Source organism: Sander lucioperca, chromosome 7 (genome assembly GCF_008315115.2).
Source record: "Sander lucioperca isolate FBNREF2018 chromosome 7, SLUC_FBN_1.2, whole genome shotgun sequence".
NCBI lineage: Eukaryota > Metazoa > Chordata > Actinopteri > Perciformes > Percidae > Sander > Sander lucioperca.
Window position 1 is genome coordinate 38520188 of NC_050179.1, and position 15738 is coordinate 38535925.

The following is a 15738-nucleotide window of genomic DNA, read 5'->3' on the forward strand; positions in this document are numbered from 1 at the left end:
TTCCGGAAGTCTTCCGTCCCCGTCCTTTCCTACTTCTCTAACCTTTCTCTTACACACACATATATGAACACATAGCTAGTTACCCACACGCGCTAAGGTGAACAGCTGGCCAAACAGCGAGTCACATAAACTGCAGAGCGCGCACCGCTCCACAGTTCTGCGCTCCTGTGTCTCCCTCTTGTCAACCACACGTGTGCAGACACGTTAGCTTAGCAGCTAGCCTATTGTTGGTAGCACATAGCTTAGCCTGAATGAGCTAACGGCTAATCTTAGCCTAGCCTATCAATACCGCCCTCTTGGGGTGAAACAGTTTTGTTCAGCTCACAGGAGTAGCCATTTTTGTAGTCTTTGGCTAGACTACACCTCGTCAACCCCCCCCTAATCTTTCACACCCACACACACACACACACACACACACACACACACACACACACACAGAGGGTCTCCCCACATGCTGTTTTGTTTTTGCTTTGTTTTGTTGTACTTAAAAGAAACGTATATTGGTTTTAATTGATTAAAGGGTTATTGATTGGCCATTGATAATTTTGAAGTTAATAAATTCTACTATACTTTAATTAGCAGTTGTTTGTGATTATTTGTATACTTATTGTATTAATTGCTGGTTAAACACAGGTCAGTGCTCGGATTTCACCCTTCCACTGACAAATGAGACTATTCCACAGTTCAATATTGGCCCCTGAAGTTTCAGGGTGGTGCCCCGTTTTGATTGTTTGTTGATTTGATAAAGTTATTAATAACCATATTCATAACTTTATTAATATTGATAAACATCTTTGATAATATGCCAATAATCTGATCTGTACCCCTACGTGTACCCAACAACAGTTACCTTAATATAATACTGTATGAGGCGTTTTCTTTTGCTGGGTGCAAATGTTTCACCAAAACAAGTTCCTTCCTGAGATGATTTTGCAGAGCCATGTTCGCTGCCTCCAGAGTTTAGCGCCGCCCAAGACGATTGTGATTGGTTTAAAGAAATGCAAACAACCCCTGACCATGTTTATTCCTATGTGTAGTGTATGTGTGGAGGGGCCAGACCTTCCTCCACAGCGCTGTAGAGATAGGTCTGACAATGAGAGACCAGGATTGATATGATAATCCACTGTTGGTGGTTTGAATTGATCAGATCATTTTAGACTATGAAGTGCAACTGGCTACTACGCAGATTAAATAAGTGTATAAGTGTAGATCACTTTATGAATGGTAACAAAGTGCCACATCATAATCCACACTTCTTTTTTACTTTGCAGTGACATTCAATGACACAGCAGTTTCAGTTCTGTGTTCCTACATTATGGAGAGGATGAGATCCAAAAACAATCATCTCAGGATCACTAGTGATCACTGATATAGTTACAAGAAAGCTAATGATATGGTATTAGATGAAGAAGAGGAAAGAAACACCCTGTCATCGCTAGATTAATGCAACAGACAATGGGAATTCTGTTTCAGATGTTGAGGCTGGTTTAAAAAACCTGACTGATGAGAGAGATGACCTGAAGAGGAAGATGAATAACTTAGGTAAGTATGATGATGATTTCAATAATCAGAGTTTGGAACCAAAAGGGTGGTAGTCTAATAATGTGCAAATGCAAGTGATCATCTTATATGTAAAGTTCCCGGTAAAGATTGTCCTAAAGTTTCTTTCCAAGTCAGGAAATAAATGAGAGAGACAGATATAGGAGCATTAATAAAGCATTTTGGATGGAGTCCAACTGGATGCTCTGTGTGCTTTTCTGATTTTCTTATGAAACCTAGCCAGGCCAACCTATGAACAGTGGGTTAAAGCACTGATCAGGAGAAGAGCTCCTAAATGCTGGGACCCGCTGTTTTTTTTTTGGACTGCCCGCTCCCTACCGCATAAATGTTCAAACCGCCCGCCCCTGAAAGATTTCTGTTGGGTCTGAAAACACTGGCATGACAGCTTGCACACAAATTCTTAAAAGGACACATGTATTGTATTTTGTATGTATGTACGGTGGTTAAATTGGGCCAGGGCTTCCCGGGGCTCAGCCCCAGCACATAAGCATATTTGTTTGTGTCCAGACTGGAAATATGTCACATAAAATTTGATGAAAGTGATGCTTATGAAAGCACCCGAAAGTTCGAGAAGACCGTCTACTGCTTTGAAAAAACAATCTCATGAGCTGCAGGTCGCCGTCTGTCTGTGTGTGTGTGTGTGTGTGTGTGTGTGTGTGTGTGTGTGTGATGGGTTTGGTTATATTAGGTCACCACAAAATGAATGTAAGGGTTAGGGTTAGTTATGTAACTGAAAAAAGTTTGATCTGATTGTGTGTGTGTGTGTGTGTGTGTGTGTGTGTGTGTGTGTGTGTGTGTGTGTGTGTGTGTGTCTGAGTTGCAGTAGTAGTAAAGAGAGAGAATGAGAGAAGGAAGTTTGTGAGGTGGACCTGGTCACCACAGACCCAAATCTTCTCAGCTGTTGCTACTGTCATATGCTGCACTGTCTCTTCATGTGGCACATTATGTTTGGCACATTGTATGGGTCACTTCATATATCATAACAAGGTATAATGTTTAATCAACTGATGACTGATTAACAGTAATGTAAATGCTAAATGCCCTAATACCTGTTGATACTTCAGCAATGCAAAGTATGGGCTCTTAACCTTGCAGTTTTGCACATATCATGTAAGACTCGATTTCTCCATTTCTTTGCACAAAACTCTCCAGAAAGTGCCATTTAATGGTTTATTTTTTAATCTGTACCCTACGAATTCCCCACATATATATATATATATATATATATATATATATATATATATATATATATATATATATATATATATATATATATATATATTTAGATATGTCCTTTGTGTATTTCCTGTTATGGACCTACTTGTGAGTCTGAAATAAATATATATTATATTATAAAAATACATTGTTAAATGGGAATTTATTTTTATTCGGACCTAATCTCCCTGGGCGTGACTTAATGTATGAGAAAACACTGATATATGAAAATACTGTTTTTTGATCACTTCTGTGGAACTTTGATGTTTTACTGGGAAGAAGACGGATATACTACACATAAATAGAGTTCCTGTTTCAAGTGAATGAGGAACAAAATCATCATCATGCCCTTGTCTGATCTAAATTATGATAACTCAACAGCACATTACAGAGTGTGCTTCTCAGTATCATCATGCAGTAAATGTCAAAAGATGTAGTCCGTCACAAACAATGTGCTGCATTTTAAATATGTATTGATCAGTTTTGATCACATATAATTCATAAAACTGGCCTCATGCAACATTTATGACTACTGTCACATTTACATTTGTTGACTTTACAATCATTTTTATTTTCCCCCAAATAGTATATTGGCCTTTTGTTGTCCCAATGAAAGTCCAATGAAAAAGTTGTGTTAATTTTGTTGTTAATTTGGGTTCTTTCTGTTTTCACTAATCTCAAAAAGGATGGGAGTATTTGAACGGTAGTTTCTACTACATTTCTTCTACCAGGAAAACCTGGCAACAGAGTAGTGTGTGTGTGCCTGTGTGTGTGTGTGTGTGTGTGTGTGTGTGTGTGTGTGTGTGTGTGTGTGTGTGTGTGTGTGTGTGTGTGTTCTTGTTTAACTATATTCGTGGGGTCCAAAAAAACGGGAATACAGTATACTCCGGACAGCTTTGTGGGGCCAAAATGCTGGACCCCACAAGTTTAAAGGTCTGTTTGAGGGTTAAAACTTGGTTTTAGGATTAGGGTTAGAATTAGGTTATGGTTAGGGTGAGGGTAAGGGTTAAGGTTAGGCATTTAGTTGTGATGGTTAAGGTTAGGGTAAGGGGAAAGGGAATGCATTATGCCAATGATGGGTCCCCACAAAGATAGTGAGACGCACTACGTGTGTGTGTGTGTGTGTGTGTGTGTGTGTGTGTGTGTGTGTGTGTGTGTATGTGTGTGTGTGTGTGTGTGTGTGTGTGTGTGTGTGTGTGTGTGTGTGTGTGTGTGTGTGTGTGTGTGTGTGTGTGTCAGACGTAGTTTAGAATAAAGAATACATATGTTGAATCAATGTACAGGTCAATGTGGTGGCTGATACATTGAAATTTGTCCAATAAGTGTGAATGTTGGAATGATTCTGTTATATTGTTTAAAGTTTGTGACTCTCTTTTTTAAACAAGGATTTCACCAGAAACTTTCAGAAGAGACTGTGGATTGGCCTGACTGACTCAGAGACAGAGGGGACGTGGAAATGGGTGGATGGGACTCCACTGACCAAAAGGTTCACACATTTTTTCCATTTGGTCCATTCAAACTAAATCACTATCTTGTGCTTCTTGGGTTGTGTTCTCTGATAAAAAGCTCTTTTTTTCAGCTACTGGGATTCTGGGGAGCCTAACGATGAGAACGGTGAAGACTGTGTGGAAATACGTTTTTATAATTCAGAAAACAGCTGGAATGATGTAGGCTGTTCCACTCGACTCAACTGGATCTGTGAAAGGAAAGACCGTCCATAACTCTGTAACCAAACCCACCAGACAGAAAACTAAGGACAATAAATATATTGCTGATACAATTTAAATCTTCACAAAAGCAACCTGAATATACTCATGTGGACACATCATTTCCAAGTGAAAATCATTTCCAGCTCAGTGTGGGATAATCTGAAGCCTGGTTATTTGCGCTGCAGTAAAGTGACCTGTTAACACATAGAAACAAATGTCCAACGAGGTTCACTGCTTTGGCTGAAAAAAAATGAAACAACTACAATATGTTATACATGCTTTGATTTATTGCTTGCTGAATAAATGTATAAATGTTTATGGGTGGGAGGGGGGATGTGTGCGTCTGGAAAGTTGTTACTTATGATCTTGACCAAATAGGGTTATACTTTATATTTCTAATGAATTACCTGTTTCTCTGGTGGTAATGTAAACACTCTTCATTGTTCTGACCGAAGTTTCCATCCTGTGTTTTATTTTTTAACTCTTCACATTTAATTGTCTTCAAATCGCCTTTAACTTCGGCAAAATGGGTACAGGTAGAACTCATTGTCAAGAAAAATGTAGTTTGTGTAGTAACTCTTTTGGAAGTAAAATAAGATGACCCAATATGTAAAGTTACATTTGGCATTTTAAACATATTAATAATTAATAAAGAAGTAAAAAAAGTACAATACCCCTAAAGATGACAGGTCGACAATAGACGCCACATAGAGCTCAAGGCTGGGAATATGAAGATCAATCTGTGTCAAGTTTTTCTAGCCAATAATCTGTACTACATTGTGTTATGGTTAAGCACCTACTTAGATTATGGTTATTCACATCCTCATGTATGTCTCAATAATCTGTACTACTACTACACCTACTTAGATTATGGTTATTCACATGCTCATGTATGTCTCAATAATCTGTACTACTACTACTACACCTACTTAGATTATGGTTATTCACATGCTCATTTATGTCTTGGCAATTGCAGCAAGTTTTGGTTTGATACTATTTTGTTACACAACAAAATGGTAAACAAAAACGTGTCAGATACACAGTACAATGTTGTGAAATTTAATTACTGTATTTAACCATCCTTTCATCCCTAATGCTCCTTTACTATTACACAACTATAGGCTACACTACAACCCTTACAGCATTACTCTCTAATATCTTTAGTACTAATGACAATGTATTTAAATAGAGATTACAATAGAGATTTATATTTGATCACCAATATACAGATTACATGACATTATACACTCAATACACAATAGAAACTAAAGACAAAGGTACACATTTAAATTACTGATAAAACCTTAAATAAGTCTTTACAGTGAAACACAGCACACATGGCTTTGAGGGGGATTTAGATACAGAATCTCAACAATATGTACAGATGTTGAGATGCAGAATGTCTTCTCTAAGAGATCTTAATGTGATAAATCCAAACTTTCAATACTGCTGTCAAAGCTGGGACCGGTTTTCTGATGAAAAGCAGAGGTGTGCCACAACAATGTGAAATGTATTTTAAATGGTTATTTTAAATGATGGTTATCAGTTATGAAAATGTTTTTCATCTGGTCTTTTGAACTAGTTCTTTTCCTCTCCTCATCTGTCTCCTGCCGGGGTCATTAATCATAACTAAGACAAGCAGAAATAGAAAGAGGAAGTTTTCAAATCTAATGTTCAGAGTTAGGCGTGAGGCTAACAGTGTGGAAGGAAGTGAAATCATAATGAATTTACTGCATTTGAAACCACGAGAACATCTCACACCCAACACAACCAACTTGTATCTATGTAGCTCGACAAAGATTCACTCTGTACAGGAACATACAGTATAATGGCAACAACAGTTTAACAGTTGTACATATGGTGTAGTGTGTAAATATGGTAGGTTAAAGTCAAAGCTACTTCTTCAGCTAGGACCAGATGTACAAACAGCACGTAAACAGGAAACAATGCTTACCTTCCTACAGATAAAGTGATCTTGATCTGACATTTATAAACAGAAATGCAACATGCATACTTCTATCATACTTAATAAAATGTGCAAACACAAGAGCGTGAGCTGTGAGTGATATGATGCAGTGGAAATTCAAAAATAAGTTGAGATATGTTGTATAATAAAAAAATATATATATGGTTCATTTGAGTTGTTAGCCAGTTTCACTGATTGTGTGTTTTTTGTGTGCAGTTAACACAGTGATCTGAAGTTTGTCTTCAGATTGGAGGTATTTTATTACATATTTTAAAATGGAATAAAAAAGAACTGTATATTATGGTCTTTAGTTCGATTTAGTCTTTGTAAGGTACGATGTTGGTAACCAGGTTGTCCAGTACCAGTTTCCTGCGTAGTGTGTGTGACTGATGCTTTATTTGGTGATACACATATGTGGAAGTATCATGTATGAGTTTCTAATAGACACAGTTTCACCTAACACGATGTATATCATTACTCAGTTTGTTTTCTCTGTCTACAAATCCTTACACTCTGGCTCATGTCTGCTTTTATCAAATTTTGAAATATATATGTTTTTAATTATTTTATTATGGACCACTTATTAAGCTGCCTACTGCTTTATTAAAAAAAGTATGTAAATGAACTAAAACAGCCACAGTAAAGCATCCTAACCTGTAGATGCAGGAACATTCTCCCATCACAATGTATCACTGACTGTACAGGACAGAGTACAAACAGTAATAAAGAGGATTGTGCTCATTTCTATTCAATACCCTTTTACACTTCTCCCATAGGTGCATGAAGTAGAATAAAAAATACATATAGTATGTACAAAGGTTAACGGGAGATGAAGTAATGGCATGATTTAGGTTTCAGTGTGAGTCAACTAGTTTCTTCCTCTATCCAACCTCTTACTTAATCTGTTAACTGCGTAGAAATGGATTTTTTAGCTCACTCTCACACAAAGACAGGGACCAAAAGAGGAAACACATTTCACTGCTCAGACCACGTTGAACCATATATGTAACTCTCCATTCAGCCAACCATTAGCATGCTAATGTAGGTTGGTTAGTTTGGTTAATTTCTTTGGTAATCTTACTGAAAGCTAATTTATCATTATTTTAATGTGTCAACAGCACATGGCAGCCTCACATGGCTGCCAGAGTGGTTTACATTTTTGTTGGTGAGTCTGTGTTGGTTTTACAGAGAGAAGACTCTGCCAGGTGCTTCTCCTCAGCTTTGGGCTGCTGTGTGTCATACAAGCCATTCTCAATGTTTCTCTACGCCTGACGTGAGTATGGTTTCTTTGTATTGTGTAAGTCAAAATGTGCTAAGAGTTGCATCAGTAGCACCACCATATTACAAGTTCAAACACTCAGTGATGTAACTTCACATGTTGCTGTCAAAACCTCTACGCAACTGTTTTGCTGTCAAACTAAACCTGAACAAAAATTTGGTTTTAAATTCATTCAAAATGTATATATTTTCTTTATTTATGTATATCCTATCAGTATACTCTACCCACTCGGACTGCAACGCAACTAATTTTAGTAACCAAGACCAGCTAACCAACTAGATCAAGGACCTGGAGGAGGAGAGGGACAGGCTGAGGACTAATCTGGAGACAGGTGAGAACAGATCAGGCTAAGTCTTCTCACCTTAACTTTACTTCCTCGTCATTTCTTCCTCTCTCATTCTTCCTCTAATTTTGTCAGTTTGGTCCCTGTGACATCTCCTGCTAACAACACAGCACTTCCTGTGTTTTCCAGTCCCTCCAGGATTTCGCAGCCTTTTTCTGAGATTGTTGCAGCCCAAAATGCCTGATTTCGCGGGAGCTTTTGTAAAAAATTGCGATAAAAGTTGCTATGTCTTTTGTATTTTTGTTGCAATGAAGTTGCGAGAGACAGTGAAAGTTGTAAAATAAAGTTTTGATTTATTTTTGTAAAAAGGAAACTTGTTTTGGGGAGAATAAAATTACTCTGGGCTGAGTTTTCCTAGTAACCTTACCAAAAAGGCTCAGGATGCTGTAAATGTTGGTAAAATATGAAAATGGCTGGTGTATTTAAGACAAAAAATAATAATTCATTGAATGAATCAAATTTGAACATGTGTCAGTTGTCAACGTTGTTGATCTTTACATTGTTAGTTAATTTCCTAACCTGGCCTGGGACACACATTCATATGGTTTGATAAAGTACTTATTGGACTTTAACTTATCATTGCACTTATAATAACGTCCTCAATTTAGGTCATCCTGTACGTCTCATCTTGTTTTTCCTTCATCCACCGTGTGTGTGTGTGTGTGTGTGTGTGTGTGTGTGTGTGTGTGTGTGTGTGTGTGTGTGTGCGCGCATCAGTAGTGGGGGGATCTGAGCAGCAGCCCTGCCCTGCAGAGAACCGACAGGAAACAACAGCAGCTTTGAGCGACTTTAGAGTGAAAAATCGTTAGAGCGTACATTGATGTTAAAATGTATACAGGTTGGCAGGACATTCTGAAATGTTTTGCACGGCCTTTCGCTGTACGTTTTGTTGGTAAATGTGTGATGTTCGAGTCACACACGTCTTGTCTTCATATCAGAAACAAGGAAATTAATTTGGCGACCAGGGCCGTACTGGGACTGAAATTCAGCCCAGGACTTTAAGATGGAGAGGCCTTTTACGCGAGTGTCCTTGGTGCACGAGCAGAAGGATTTTTTGCAGTTATTTTAATTCCAATAGTGTTTTTATGGTATAAAGAGAATCAGATTACGCTGAAGACCTTCAAGAAACTTTAGGATGACACCTGCCTCCTCAGGTTGTATAAGCAAGTCACCACTGCACTGAACACAACCAGGTCAGCAAAACCTAATCTCGAACACATAAGTCACAGTATACTGCTAACTACCAGCATGTCATGTGCACAGTCAGTTGGAGACTCCAAAAACGAGGATCAGTCCAAGTTAGGAGGGGCCGCTCGTATCCCCCCTCAAGATTGAAAGTATTGGTTTGGCCCGGTCTGAAAAACACACAGACATAGCGCTCCGCTGCAGCTGAACGGCCGGCCAGGCTGGTCGCATATGAAAGAAAAAAAAAAAAAAAAAAAACGTATTGACCACCGGCCGGTTTGGCCTGAAATGGACCGGCCGTTCGGGATTGTTCCCGGTATTCCCGATGGCCAATCCGCCCCTGTTGGCGACGTATGTGTGTTACGTCAACCCGTTCTCACTCCCGCTTGGTCAGTGGCTCTCAGAGTACGCCTCAGAGTCACATACTGACGTAAAGTCTGGCATGTGGGATGTGCTGTGATTGGTTGAAGTCGTGGGAAACTCCGGTTATTGGTCAAATTTGCGGAAAAGTTGCTGTGATTGATCAAAATTGCGAGTTGCACCAAATTCACAGTGATTTGTTGAATTTGCGTGAATTATTGCGATCGCGACATCGCGAAATCCTGGAGGGACTGGTTTACTATAAAGAAACCATTGTTGGCGCTGTGAACAGAACAATGTGAAACAGCAAATATAAAGGGGTAACTCCATTGTTTTGCAGTGTCTGTTCTCTTTTTTGTGATTAACATGTTTTTCTTTTTTAACAAAATACAAAACAACTGGCGACATGAACAAATCCCCCCTCCATCATCACCACCCACCTCGACAAAAATCAAGAAAAGATGACACAGTAACTACAATATTCCAGATCATTCTACAAAATAGTAACAAAGTAGTCAATAAACCATAAACCAAATAAACATATGTATAAATGACAACACCATAAGCCCATCATACACGTCTCTCCCCAGCACAAAGCTTCTTAGGAGCCCTCCAGAAAGTTCAGGTACTTTACCTATTTTCTAGTATAGACATCCAGACTGGCAATCTGTTTATTTGACATTTTTTCAAACTCCTTTGTAACTTTTACAGACTACTTAATAAAATCTCTGATTTTATTCAATCTTAAGTCCATAATTACAGTTCATGGATACGGGCACGGAGACAGAGAGAATGGGAACTGAAGGCTAGGTCAGCAACGATTAGCAACGATTAGCTATGGTTAGTGGTTGGCTCCGGTAACTCCAGTTAACTCCATTATAAAGATAAGCTCTAGCGGAACACACTGCCGTGGAGAGGGTGAACGACCAGACTCTGATAAATCTTGTTCGGGACGCTTTCACAGCGGTTTATCAGTACAGTTAATCGGGAAAGCCACAACACCGCAAGCAGCGTGCTGCTACTAACGTTAGCCTCTGAGCCTGAAGAGAATCGTTGACGCTGTGTCATGCACGCGGACCGCGACTTCACGAGGGGGAGGGGTGCGTCGCTAGTCTTTGTACTATAAAAATACTTTGTGGATTGGAAAAAAATGTAATTCAGATTTTATCTACCTGGGGGAGTCTAAATCTACCTGGGCGGAGCACCCAAGTTTCTATCGCAAGCAACCACGTGGTGGCAGCAGGAGTTCCCGTTTCGAGTGAATGAGGCACAATATCATCATCATGCCCTTGTCTGTTCCAAATTACAATAACTCAACAGCACATTACAGAGTGTGCTTCTCAGTATCATCATGCAGTAAATGTCAAGAGATGTAGTCTGTCACAAACAATGTGCTGCACTTCAAATATGTCAACAATTTTCCTTCCTTTTTCATTCTTCCATTAGTAAGTTATAGCATAAGTCCAAAAGTAAGAAGACTACGAGCTACAGAATGAATGGTGCAATAGATTTTAAGAATTTATATATTGGCTTTGTGGATGTAAAGTTTTAAAGTTGACAGTTTTGCTCACATATAATTCATAAAATTGTTCTCATGCGACATTTATAACTACTGTCACATTTACATTTATTGACTTTACAATCATTTTTATTTTTCCCCAAAATAACAAATGGCCCTTTTGTTATCCCAATGAAAGATCATTTGTTAATTTTGTTTTTCATTTGGGTTCTTTCTGTTTTCACTAATCTCAAAAAGGATGGGAGTATTTCAGCGGTAGTTTCTACTACATTTCTTCTACCAAGAAAACCTGGCAACAGAGTAGAGATGACTGTCTTCAAAAGGGTGCAGACCTGGTGATTATCAACAGCAAAGAACAGGTGTGTGTGTGTGTGTGTGTGTGTGTGTGTGTGTGTGTGTGTGTGTGTGTGTGTGTGTGTGTCAGTCAGACGTAGTTTAAAATAAAGAGTAAAAATGTTGAATGAATGCAAAGATCATTGCGGTGGCAGATACATAAACATTGGTTTAATGGGTGTGAATGTTGTAAAGATTCTGCTATATTGTTTAAAGTTTGTTACTCTTTTGTAAACAAGGATTTCACAACAAAATTTAAGAAGTTCATGTGGATTGGCCTGACTGACTCAGAGACAGAGGGGACGTGGAAATGGGTGGATGGGACTCCACTGACCAAAAGGTTCACACATTTTTTCCATTTGGTCCATTCAAACTAAATCACTATCTTGTGCTTCTTGGGTTGTGTTCTCTGATAAAAGCTCTTTTTTTCAGCTACTGGGATTCTGGGGAGCCTAACGATCGGAACGGTGAAGACTGTGTGGAAATACGTTATTTTGATCCTGAAAACAGCTGGAATGATAAAAACGGTTCCACTCTACTCAACTGGATCTGTGAAAGGAAAGTCCGTCCAAACAAATGTCCAACGAGGTTCACTGCTTTGGCTGAAGAAAAATGAAAAGAACTGCAATATGTAATACATGCTTTGATTTATTGCTTGCTGAATGAATGTATAAATGTTTATGGGTGGGAGGGGGGATGTGTGCGTCTGGCCACATCACAGGGGGGTCTAGTCCTGTCTCATTGGTTTAGTTATGACCTGTTTTCTTTGTCATTATGTTGTGAAGGCAGCCTCTTTAACACATCTCAAGGTACAGTTAAAAGGATGGTTGTGGAGGAAAGAAGGAGTGTCGTTAATTTAAGAGAATGTCTATAATAGAAAATGGGTAATTTATTTTTCATATTGACTTATGAGCATTTTTTGTTATTATTACGTGTCTGATGATTTCTTTTTATCCATCAAGATGTTATTTTAGTATCTTGTCACATTTCATTATCTTGTCAACAAGTACATCAGCAGATACTTCCATTATATTCAAAGTGCCTTCATGTGTTTGTTAGGATGTACATTTTGGTCATTGTGAAATGAAATGTTTTTGTATGTTATGTGGAGAATACAATAAATATATTTGTCCTAGTTAACATCACACACAGACTGAATTTTAATCTTTAAATGTTTAACTTGAATATTGTCTTTTCTATCATAATTACACAATGTTTCCAAAGTCTCATAAGCTGACTTTACCTTCTTTAACTCTGTGTCAACTTGATAAGTCTTAGTTTGTAGTCATTTTCACATTTTCCAGGATAAGAAGAAACATTTACTGAAAAACGAGGAAGAAGAGGGAGAGAGAGATTCTATGAAGCTGCAAAAAAGAAGCTCCTGAATACATCTCAAAATTGGAGTCTAAACATTAAAAATAATCTTAAGAAAGGACTCTCCAGGAGAGGTAACAACATTAAAGTTAATTTGTCAGCATTTGACAGACTAGGAGGGGAGGTGCCATCTGACCACCTTCAGGAAGAGTCAGAGAGTAGTAAAGGTGTCTTTTGGTCTGAACAGGAACTTTGGATACATGATTCAGACCGGGCCACTGCTCGGCCTGGTGTTGCTGCTCGCAGCTTTCTCCAGAACCCCTGTACCCCGAGATTACTCCCAGAAGGACCCAGACACAGAGTGGAAGTAATCCTCTGCCTGAAAAGGTTAGAGGTTATGTTGGTCACTGACCTGAATGAGACCTGGCTACCACTGTCTCAACACAGCACAAGTTCGTAAACTGGAAAGTCCACCACAGTTGAACAGATATAGAATTTAGAAATCTGGTTTTAAACCCGCAAACTTCTACTTGTAGCTGCTTTACATAATTGTATTTACTTTTGCATCCCTATTATCCAAATGGAGCTCAGCGCAAATTCTTTCAGGAAGACTTCTAAAACATCTAAAAAATCACTTTCTCTCTCCTCTAAATGGATCAGCTGTAGAGGTGTTCACTTTTATCTTAACCAATCAGAAGCGGCCATGAAAATCACGAGCCAATCACTGCATGACATCCCTGTTTTAAACCTGTCTCTCTCTGCTGCTCAGTTGTCATTTCAGGATAAGAACACAACCCTCCTCCTCCCCTTGCTCCTCCAGTCTTCATCACACACGGCTCCTGGGTCCACATCCGGCAGGCCACTACCGACAGCTCTTCGGTTTTGGTTTCCAGGCTCCTCGCGCCACCATCAGTGTCTAGACTCCATCGGGGGATTATCTTTCAGCTTTCTACCCCTTTTAAAAAAATTATATTTTTTAAATAACGATGGAGTCTAATCTCCAAAGACTGCACATTTCAAATCATGCATATGTACAATAAATCTTTGCATATCTGCAACGAAGTTTCTCCTGATTGAAATGTATTTATCATATCATTTTCCAATTCTGAATCTTTTATTGTCTTTCTATATTTCTTATGATTGTGCTTTCTGTGTTGTTGTTCTGACTCAATGACACTGTAAATGAGGGTCAATGATCTCTCAAGGATAAATATAGGTTGAATGAAAAATACATTCTGTATTGGGCATGGTATTACGTCATTTCCTCAATCACTTCTTTCGTGTTTTGGTGACAAAACATAGTTTGGAGAGCAGGCAGACTCATCTGAGATTCCTACTGGTGAACCATCTGGTAGTTAGTGAGTCCTGTCACCACTCAGTCATGTAGTCTAAACTTCAAGACTCACAATTACAACTGCAAGTTGTGTAGTGTGAACAGTACAGCAAACTGATGAAACTGATGAGAGGCGCTGCCAACGCTAAACTGCTACCTGCTAACTAACTGCTAACTGTTACTGGGTTCTTTTTCACTAAACTTCTTTTTAAGCTCTAATTCCCAATTTGTTTTCAAAGAAGAAAAAGAGTTCTGGAAACTTTCAGACAAAATTCTATACAAGTGAGATATCTTACACTTAAGCGAAGTAGCAAAGATAATAAATTGTTCCAGCTCAGTGGGATAGAGTCTAAGTTGTCCCTTTTTATGTAAAGATACGATGATGTGACGAACCTGCAAGTATTTAAAAAAATCTCTTCTAGGAATTTGATATTCTGCACAAATAGCAGTAAAGGATTTAACGGACTCAGAGTCTTCATCAAACATATCTGAAAAAGTTTTTAAACCATGAAGTGACCAATTTCGAAAGTCAGTTTGAGAGAGAGCTAGATAGTCGGGGTTAAATGCAATAGGAGAGTTTTTGCTTATATGACCTTCTGTGCTCAGATACCTATTACAGTCCTGCCAAGCTTTCAATGTGGCTTGTAAAGGGGGGAACCCCTCTACATTCATCAGGGACTGCAGTTTGTTAACATAAAGTGTTGTTGTGATCTCCAATGGATAGCATGTTAGTGATTCCAGTGCTACCAAACGAGAACTAGTTCCCAACTTCCAACTGATAATATTTCTAACTTGGCAAGCCCAGTAGTACCATAAAATTACTGACCCCAAATACACTTCCCAGACGCACTCTCCAATAACCTCCTTCTCCTCTACACATAACTCTGCTGGTCCACAGACCAGCTACATCATTTCAGTCATTACTAATAATAGACCACACAAATTGGTGAGTCGGCAAAGTGGTAGAAATCACTCAACTGCAAACAGCCAACTTGTCATTGCAAATATCTGTTGGAAATTTTGCTTCCTTTGAATATGTGGCTCTTCAGCTAAGGTCCACTGCTAGAGCTATATTTCTAATTATTTACTTGTGCTGCCTTTTTTGATGATTTTACTGAACTACTGTCTATGATCTGTGTTGACTTTGACTGTGTAATTGTTGCTGGTGATTTCAACATCCATGTCGAAAACCCCCAGGATAAAGGGACAAAAGAGCTGTGCTGTATCTTTGATAATTATGGGCTGACTCCACATGTAACAGAGCCTACGCACAATAAGGGACACATCCTGGACTTAATTATCTCAAAAGGTCTTAACATTTCCAAGGTTGTGGTGAATGATGTTGCTCTTTCTGATCATTCCTGTGTTTCTTTTAAGAGATCTATCTCTGTGCAAAAAAGTGTTCAAACAAAGGTAATTGGAAAACGATACATTACTGAAAGCACCAGTGAAAAATGTATTCAGCTTTTTTCTTCCACATCCGCCCCCTCTGGAGCCTCAGTAACTGAACTCGTAGATAACTTCAACTGTAGAATTACTAACATTATTAACGCCATTGCTCCTACTAAGGTCAAAGTTCTCTTGAAAGTCCCAATATGACACAATTTCAAATGATTATCTAT

The 15738-nt window shown here is 38.7% G+C and overlaps 2 long non-coding RNA genes across 2 annotated transcripts in view; both read left to right on the plus strand.

The window, feature by feature from the left end:
* Positions 1-14515, plus strand: part of LOC116040117 — an 18560-nt gene extending 4045 nt beyond the window's left edge. The window contains exon 3 of the long non-coding RNA XR_004102585.1: positions 14404-14515. This is a non-coding gene — a long non-coding RNA (uncharacterized LOC116040117). The remainder of the gene's footprint in view (positions 1-14403) is intronic.
* LOC116040116 lies at positions 4128-4735 on the plus strand. The gene is made up of 2 exons (XR_004102584.1): positions 4128-4261; positions 4355-4735. It is a non-coding gene; the product is annotated as an uncharacterized LOC116040116 (long non-coding RNA).
* Positions 14516-15738: the final 1223 nt, after the last annotated feature.